Here is a 10116-nt window from a genome sequence, read left to right as displayed (position 1 = left end):
TTTTCACCAATCATTGCGATAACGAGCTTCTCTTTGGCAGTTAGTGTTCACCTCTATACCTCTAGTTTAAGTTCAACAGTGATCAAATACTCATGTTCTCTTATAATTCAACCCTTTGACATTTCTATCAGGTTATAATTTGACACTCAGCTGGTACGAATCGGCATTTTATAACCCACTTTTCAGGTCTGAGACCGTTGTGACCTTAACAGAAACCTCGCCAAGTTCCTCTTGAAACCACAGCCTGTCACTATTTCTACTAATATTGTTCAGCAAGCTACTCTTAGTCCGATGTTCAAGCGTATTCAATGTCACTCTCTCAAATAGTATTCTTGAAGAGGGCAGTCTGAATGGCCGGGTTTTCAGTTTGAAACACTTGTTTAAACTAAAGGAGAAAATGCAGCTACTTAACCTCGTTAATTTTACTATTTATAATTCCCATAAGCTGTTATACATGTCCGAGTTGCATTTTAATATGGTTGAGTTTCGCCAGTACTCAATGTAACAATTTGTTTTTGTACTTTAATCTCATAGCACCACCATATCAGCTTATAACGGACCTACCCTTTAACGACATACTATTGTGTTTACTTGAAACTACTCTTTATGTAGAACTCCGACAAGCAGACCGTATTTCTATATATTATATTATTTCACCGGAAAGCTCTTGAGCAGTACACGATTTTCCCCGTTAGGTACTTGTTCATGGCACATACCTGGACTCATATTCGAGAGGCATACGTTCGGCAGGTTTGATGTATCGATTGAAACTTGCTCGGCTGGATTTTTTATTTACAGTTTATAATTTAAACTCCCTCATAACGCCGACCTTATCTTCATGTTACATTTGACTCTGTTTTTCGCTAGGAAGATTGTGATCGTAGTTGAGTGACGTCATCAAATGAACGGAGGCCTACAACGTTCTCGTCAGTAAATACAATTTGAGACAGTCGGATGTTTTATACAATGTTGTTTCTAGAAAAAAGTCCCGAAAAATCCCGTTTTTGTCATGTGGGAAAATATTCCCAGATGTATGTATGTGCACTTAAAACATCGAAGTACACAAACAATGGAGCAATGGCCTTCTAAAACAAGATCCTGCACACATTTTTCATCTTTGTTTCAGAGGTCGCACAATTTTATGGTAACTTAGCGGCCATTTTGTTTTCTCTATGATGCCTTGACTTTGGTGTGCATGTATATTTCACTCACTCTGAGTGGTTAATTATTCAAGAGGCAATGGAAAATGTATATAAGCTATGGAACTTGTTAATATTATATACGATTCTGTAGAAGCAATGAGCAGACGAAGCAACACATGCAGCTGCATATTTCAGTCATTATTGGTTTTCTAAAAATGGTGACCTAGAATAATTCCCGAGATGGAGATTCAATTCCCAAATAACGAGATATCATTAACTTGTTCTTACTCATCAATGTTTGTTTCATGATATGTTGGATCTACGAGATATCATTAACTTGTTCCTACTCATCAATGTTTGTTTCATGATATGTTGGATCTACGATATATCATTAACTTGTTCCTACTCATCAATGTTTGTTTCATGATATGTTGGATCTATCAGCACATTTCGGGAGGTTAAACTAACTGGATAATGTAATACTCTTAATCCATTTATGTTGTGTCATAAAATCCCCGTTGGTTTCAGCCACCAGGATCTCAATTTCCACTTAACTGATTTCAGGCGAAAGGTAATGAGACCACGGTTGTTTGTCGTCTGCAAGCCACAATCCTCCCCATCCATCAAACACGTAGATAAATAACCCACAATGTAATTGAATCTTAGTAGAAAGAAATTGAGTCTGATTATTTGTGAGTTTGTTGTTTCAATCAGAAGCAGTGCTTTCGAGAATTGATTCCGACATTGAATGCTTGGCCACCACGGTCAAGAACAAATACAAAATACTATGAATATTGTGACGCCAGGCTACCTTAATAATTGTCAGTTTGGATAAATAATGCTGTATATTTTTATGAAAATAATAAATTGAAAACTTTTTGGGGATAGAAAAACTAACATAGAACCACTTCTGATCTCATTGAAACGAGGCGGGAGTATGGTGCAACTTACACATTATGTTATACAACCAATCAGGCACAGTAGTTTCCTTCGTTCGGCACTCTCATTTTCGTCTTAACATATATTTTATTTTTCCTTTTTTGTTTTTTAAGACTCATAACTCTTCTTCACCTTGCACGAAGGCGGGGGGGGGGGGGGCGACTTTGTGGGGGCGACAATAACAAACCTGAGACAATTTGAGCTCAATCGGTCATCGAAGTTGCGAGATAATAATGAAAGAAAAAAACACCTTTGTCACACGGAGTTGTGTGCTTTCAGATGCTTGATTTCGAGACCTCAAGTTCTAAATCTGAGGGGCTCGAAATCAAATTCGTGGAAAATTACTTCTTTCTCGAAAACTACTCCACTTCAGAGGAAGCCGTTTCTCACACTGCTTAATACCCTCAACCTCTTCCCATTACTCTTTACCAAGTACGTTTTTATAGTAATTATTTTGAGTAATTACCAATAGTGTCCACTGCCTTTAAATAGAGAGGTAACTTCAAAACATCTAATTTTGAAACTCCAATCTTGGCAAATATTTATGAAAAGTAAGGGTAACGCCTTGTCCTGTCATCGGTGCTGTAACTCTCCATGCCACATCAACCCTACCCACACTTAAGCACTATTATATATACCATATCAGGTAACATAACGAGAGTAGACTTGGAACGATTTGATCGGCGTAAATAATTAACAGCAATTGAACTTAATGCACTTTTCTTAAATGGGTTAAATCCCCGTAGAAATAAGGTTCAACAAGTCAGTGGTTCTCGATGACCAGATAACCTGAGCTTCATTAAGTTATAAATGCGCATATTAACCTTTTCGGTTGAAGTCTTTTGGTTTGATAAAAGCGGCATAAATATGAAAATGGGTCAAAATGGATGATATCGCAGAGGCCGAAACGAGTTGACAAAAGAGACATCTTTTTTAAATTGATTCAAAGTCAATCAAGAAAGGCTATGTCCTTAGTTTTGGTATTAGGTAATGGTATATTGATATATTGTTTATATTGTTATGCTGTGAACTAGGCCAGGTATGACTAAGCGGCTATGACTCCTGCTAAGCGCAATAACCTCCTGGAAGTCGTTGCCCTCAGTAGCAACAGCCGCAACCACTCAGACACTAAGTCCCTATCCGAATGGGGGTTGGGGACGCCAACGTGGATACTACACACGTCAAAACAGTTGAAGCAACAAACTTATGTGGACTTTGTACTTACACACGTCCAAACACTATGTGGACCAACACACGTCCACACAGTAATTTCAACAGTTTTAGAGAGTTATCTGACGGTTAACATTAAAAACAAAAATAAACCCCAATAACGAAACTATGAATCAATGAACATAGTTACATTGTATGTCAACTCTACTGAACATCCAATAGACTTAATCGTCACACTTTTCATATGCCAATTATAAACAGTTTTTTATTAAGCCGATTTGAGGCCATTGTCTTTGTCCACGTAGTTCTGAATGAAGATCTAAGGCCAGGCAATTTGAAAAGATTGGGTTTAAAAAAAAACCTCATTTTATCCGAGGTGCATATGGCGTCACTAAGGGCGCCCCCACCATAGAGTTCAATTACAAAAAGGTCATTCAAACAGGTTTATGGCGTCACTAAGGGCGCCCCAACCATAGAGTTCAATTACAAAAAGGTCATTCAAACAGGTTTATGGCGTCACTAAGGGCGCCCCCACCATGTAGTTCAATTACAAAAAGGTCATTCAAACAGGTTTATGGCGTCACTAAGGGCGCCCCCACCATAGAGTTCAATTACAAAAAAGATCATTCAAACAGGTTTATGGCGTCACTAAGGGCGCCCCCACCATAGAGTTCAATTACAAAAAGGTCATTCAAACAGGTTTGTTGACAGTATTTTAACAGCATCTTATACCTAATACTGCAACGGGATGACGTCATTGCGTGGGGTCTTTGAGCCCGAAGCCTGACCACAATTTTCCGTCAACGTTCGTTAAATGAACTTGATTTATGTGCGAAATTATTGTTATCCAAACGTCTTGAAAGGTTGACCTTTAAGTCTGCCGAATGCTGATTCTCGTATGATATAATGATGATTCCAAGGCCATCATTAGTACTTAATGTCATGCAGTCGAAAGGAGGCAAGAACCAGACCTTATCTAGCATTACATCAGGTGTGTCCAAGCGTTACGTTGCCAGATGTTTCAACTAATGTACCTGCGCAGTAGGTTCGGATTAGCTCGCATAATGATCACGGCTTGTTTGATGTTCGCTTTTGAATATATCCAGTAAAAAACACGAGTTAAAATAATGCAATGAATACACGCACAGTAAACACTGATGTTATACTTTGACTCGATGCAAATAATAACTCTTTTATAAAAAAAATCAGAAAAAATCAGACGTTGGCTGCAAATTTTGAATGTTTTGACTTAACCAATAAAATAAAAATAAGAATAAATAAAAATTAAACACATATTGAAAGCGCAATCCCTCTTTTGGACAAAACCGTACACGTTCTTGCCAAACAAAACAAAAATCAAACATAGAATCAAACCGACAAACACTCCCGAAAAACACTCTCTAAATTTTTGTGACACGAAATTTGTGTCAACACGACCCAGAATCCAAGGTATAATCGCGTAAAGAAACCCGCCTCAAAACAAGTTTGGCTCAAGCCCCTTGGATGTGGACCAAGCCCCCTGAAGCGATATCACGATGAATTCTTCCTGTGAGATTTTAGAGTCTATTTGTATACGTTATAAACTAAATGAGTAAAATATAAAACCAGCAGGGGAGATGGCTTTAGCTTTCAACCCTAACCGGACCTTCGTCATAGGCATAAACAAGCACGAACGAAAACATATCAATTTATAGCAAAACAGAGGAGCATACAATTATGTGGAACCATCCAGAAACAGTGGTCAAATTACTGCCAATATACAAGGTTTGAACGCCTAAACTTTAAGCTCGACACATAAAGCTGTTTCGCGAAGACAATGGACTGTGGTTGAACATTACAAATGTTTTGTTTCTTTGTATATATCATTTTGACTTTTATGTATGATTTATCAGGGTGTGTTTTACCTTTAAATAATGAATTCCTGCAGCAGTATGTAGGAACTATTCTACAGGCAAACACTAGTCACTCCATAATGTCCTTCAATTTAATCGTTGCTAGGGCTAGGATAGGAAAGGACAGGTGAACAGAGAAGGGTAGCAGGACAAGATGCTTCCCTGACCCCAAATCAACAAATTTATTTGGGCGGGAGAGCTGTCGTCTGTCCCGATCGAGGGGCTATTTCCGAGCGGCCTTCCGCTTAAGACTACCGCTTTTTGCATTATCCCTCGGGCGACGAATACACTCTTTGCGCGGCTCACTCTTCGCTCTTCCTCGGAGCCGGTTGAGACAATATTTATGCAAGGTTTCGACCGCGGTATGTAAAAAAATATATATATTTAAACAATAACATAAAAAGAAGACAAACAGATTTAGGATGAAAATCCCTATCATTGTGTCCTCGAAGTATATGTATTACGAGGGGACATAGATCCTTTTACTACTTCAATTAATTCCGTCTTAAGCGAGTAGTAGAAGATTTGTTTTTTAAAGCAGCTGTTTTTTAAGTAAATTTCAGCTTACTTTTGTTTAAAACAATTCTCCGCCCACGTGTTTGAAAGGATAATACGAGTATCGGGGAACAATTAGGTATTTGAGTATATGCCAAACTTTATCAGTAACATATCTTGGATACGAATCATGGAACACCGAATGATAAGGTAGTGCAGTATCAGACAGAACAATAAATAATTCATTTGATTTATTGGAACCGCCAAGTATTACTGCTTTGTATAGCTTCACTGTTATCATCCATGTTTAATGGCGAGACATTTAAAGTCACCTGGAAATATAATTTTTTTTCTTTCAAACATAAGAGTATATGCTTACGAACAATAAAACATTTTTTTTAGTAATTGTTTGTCACGATTTATATGTTAAAAAAATATATAAAGTTGTTTGGGGGGCTGACTCCGCCTACCCCTTTTGTGACGTCAATCGAGGCAGACTTTGCCTGCAATGCGTATAGTAAACACACATGCAAAGTACATGTACGTCCAAGTCGTGAGTTGGTACATTTCAAAAAGTGTTTTTTTGCATTCAGCAGCAATACACCTGGTCGGCATTGCCGGAAAAAGACAAAAACTCACGACTTGGTCCGTACATGTACTTTGCAATTGTGTTTACTCTACGCATAACAGGCAAAGTCTGCCTCGTTTGACGTCACGAACAGCGCCCTCTCGGGTCGGGGTCTACTCTTAAATTTGTAAATAACATAAGAACTGATTTTTTAAAACCTTAGTTAACTGTTTATTCACATTCCACTCATCAAAACACATATATTAGTGACAAAAGCTTTATTTTGAAAAAATACCACTTCCAGGTGACTTTAAAGATGGCTCTAAATTCAGTTTCTTTTTTTTTGTTTAATTACGTGACACTTTCACTCTTGCTTGCCACTTTCCTGAAGCTTGTTCTTGTTTTTAGATATCCACTGACCTTAACGATCTCAAAGTCTTGCTGTATCGGAAATTCTCTTAACGATAATGATGTTTCATTCGATGAAAGAACACCAGCAAATCCGTCTAGAGCATGCAATAGCTATGACAACGGTTTTTTAATAATGGGAATGCTAGTAGCACTACAGAAACTCGAAGATTCTTAGCACCCGTATCTCGTTGCGATTGGGCCACATTCATACCCGACTTTGTACAATAATTATTCATGAAAAAAATTTGTTTCGATTTTTGTCATTAAGTCAAACAGACATCACAGGTTGACTGTTGTGACATCTACAATGTCAACTCAGAAGCAATACCCGGAATTAGAGCCAATGCATTATGTTATGTTTGCATCAGGGATGAAGAATATAATTTGTAAATCTAACCTAACACTAATGTATAAAGTATCAGTCATTATTTTGATAGTACTGTTTCAGTTAAAGATACAATATTAGACACTCGGAACAAGAAGCATGACACGATAAATATGCATGTAAAATAGCTGCCATGTTTTCCAAACGGTACGTTTAACTAGATACCATCACAATTTGTAAATATTACATAAGTTCTCCAATTCAATTAAGTTTTCTTCCAGCATCAATGTGTAGCCTGGATCTCCCAATAATCACGAATGTTTATGCAAGCTTCCCTTTATGCAGTATTAAAGATATGAAACATTAAACACACTATATCGATAAATAATTGATATGATTGCCATATTACTCGAGTGCAAAACGACACCTTCTACAGTTCCATTATGGTTTGATCATGACATGTTTCACACGAGTAGCTAGTGAGTTGAGTCTGACATTTTGTTAACCTTCCCACTTGCTATTGATTTGCAAGATGTATGACGTCAGTTTTAGGCTCATTTCGGTTCCTAACCCTCACGTAGATAACGGAGGGCATACTAGTTACATGTCAGGGAGACTTGGAGATACTATTATCCATACACCAAGGTCTAAATTCACCAAAACTACAACTGTTCTAGCTCGGCAGGTAGTCACCGGGAACCCCTCGTATCACCATTCAGTTACACAACCTTTTAGGTGATAACCTGAGTTGTTCTAAATAGTGAAACTTCAGCTCAGCAGACTTTGTCTGCCAAGCGTTTTTATAACGACATATCTAACCATGTTTTGGGAGGAAATTTCATGGTGAAATTATTGAAAACGGGGCTGTGACTTAATTGTCTGTTGTGTCATTTCCTTGTTTTGTAGGCCAGGTCAGGCAAGGCGAGGCCACACAGCATTGTCTTAGACTGGTGCCCATTGTGTAACACTGCCCTTTACCCAGTGCGTATGGTAGAAGTTGACTGAACACATACTTCTGGCGCGACGTTTGTTTGCACAGCATATTTGGATTTTTTGGACCAGCATTTTAAAGCTGCAGGGAAGAGCCGTTAATTTCACTGAACAGTTTTGAATAATTTAAACTTTCTCCTCAGCTGCAAACAAAGTTGAGAACATAGAATATATCCACAATGAATATTGTGTCATCTCTTCTGAAAAGTCATGTTTACGATAGGCTGTTTGTGGATTGTATTGGCAGAGTGTTCTTTTTTAATAGAGTTTTTTTCTCACTTATTTATGAATCGATATGACACACATTTTCTTTTAGAAACGTTGTTATAATTTGGTACTTTTTCGTTCATTGTTTTAATGCAAAAATTTCCAAAAATATATAAAAAAAAGGAAATTAGAACGAAACCTAACACAGTTACCATAAATTGGAAACAAGTTTTGTCTCCCTCTCTTTTTTTTTCGAAGGGGGATGGATTACTGCCAAGCACACACCTACTCCATCTGATTGCTCGCTCACTGCGTCCTACTGTGGACTGCCCATCATATGCTTTTTATCTGTGAACGTATTATCGCACAGCCAATGCTACCCGATCAGGGCACTTATGTCGTCACATAATTGCATCAGAGAGCCATATCTTGGCCGATAAATATCACCTGCGTATGGATAGGGTTGGACTTATTCTAGTACCTCCACGTGTAAAGTCATACCTTTGTCGGAGTTGTTGGGCCGGGGTTGTTTGTGTGTTTGGGTTTAGTACCTGTCGATTTGAAGGTGAGTTTTGAATTGTTGTCTTGATCTGATCGAAAGATCATATAAATCATTTGGAATCGATTGTCCAATAACTGGCTGTTGAGAAACAGTCGTTGTGTTTCCATTTAGGGTTGAGTGCCTACACGAAACATGTGTTAATGACAGTAAAAGCCTTTTTGGCAGTTGTAACTGCTGGAGTCACACTTAATGCTTACGTGGTAATTGTCTCAATTTGTTTTGCTTTGTGACGTAGTTTGACAGCATAACGAACTGTGACTGCATTATGTACATGAACGTTGGTTACTTTTGTAAGATGTAGTTGATATAATTATACATTATACCACTGGCATTGTGCCATGATAAATGATACACCATTATGACACCTGTATTGCTTTATAATGAACGTATCTTGTGCACCAACAAGGCCCGATTTGTTTACATAGGCAGAAAGCTTACACATTGTAAATCGACAACAAAATGTCCGATGCGAACCATGTTTGTTTTGTTTATTATACTGTATGACCTTAACTGTTGCCCAAAACTAAGTAAATACATTTAAATAACATGAGCAACTCTAAATGAGCTTCCTGGAAAGAGGAAGTCGTTGACAAAGTGTTAACTTTGTGGTTTTCTCTTTAAATTGTGATATTTTTTTGTTTTGGAAGCCAAACGTGTTTTGACGCTTTTACTGCCTCGTAAGTAAGTTCATGTGAAGAAATTTGACGTCATCGTAGAAGGTAAAGTAATGATACAATGTTTGGTTGTACGCGCTATGCACCATGGTTGGCCAACGGGCAACCTGATCTCTAGCCGAGGGCGCCCTTTTCAAATGACGTCATGTGAATGAGGTCTTGCCGAGTCAACTTCACTGTGGTGCTATTCATTATACTATCCTTGATGTTATTGTCTCTTTATGGATACTGGGATTTTTGGTGGAAACACTTCATTTATGGTGGAACGTCTGATGGCTTCTTAGCCAAATAATTGAAAGTGGGTGTTTGATGAACAACGTCTCCCGATTTTATGAAACAGCGCCATCATTTGTCAATCTAAAAGTGTGAATTCAATCGATTTTTTAGGAAAAATTGGCTTTGCATTGCCACAGTGCCATCATTCTCGGTAACACATACATCTAATTACTCATACATCAAGTCATTCAAATGAAAAATGCAAAGAAACATGACTCGAAAAGGAATGAATGGTTATGTTCACAGGATTTGGTACAGTACCAACAAATAGTCAAAAATTGTACCATGTTGTAGCGTCGAAGAATGTTTAGCCAAATGGATCCTAAAAGTCCTTGCCATTTTATGGTACTTTTTCCGGTTTGAGGGGGGGGGGGACGACTAAAAAATGTTATTTTGAAATATTTACAGCTGGTCTATTTTTAACGGATCTTATTGCGTGGAAAGTTATGTTGCCTACGTCAATGC

General features: G+C 37.9%; 1 protein-coding gene across 1 annotated transcript in view; it reads left to right on the top strand.

The window, feature by feature from the left end:
- Positions 1-8419: 8419 nt before the first annotated feature.
- Positions 8420-10116, top strand: part of LOC117303761 (synaptotagmin-6-like) — a 29226-nt gene continuing 27529 nt past the window's right edge. The window contains exon 1 of the mRNA XM_033788095.1: positions 8420-8704. The gene's annotated coding sequence lies outside the window, so the exon portion shown is untranslated. The remainder of the gene's footprint in view (positions 8705-10116) is intronic.

This window comes from Asterias rubens, chromosome 20 (genome assembly GCF_902459465.1).
Source record: "Asterias rubens chromosome 20, eAstRub1.3, whole genome shotgun sequence".
Classification (NCBI taxonomy): Eukaryota; Metazoa; Echinodermata; class Asteroidea; order Forcipulatida; family Asteriidae; genus Asterias; species Asterias rubens.
Note: the sequence above shows the minus strand (reverse complement) of the source record. Positions and strands in the feature narration are given on the sequence as shown.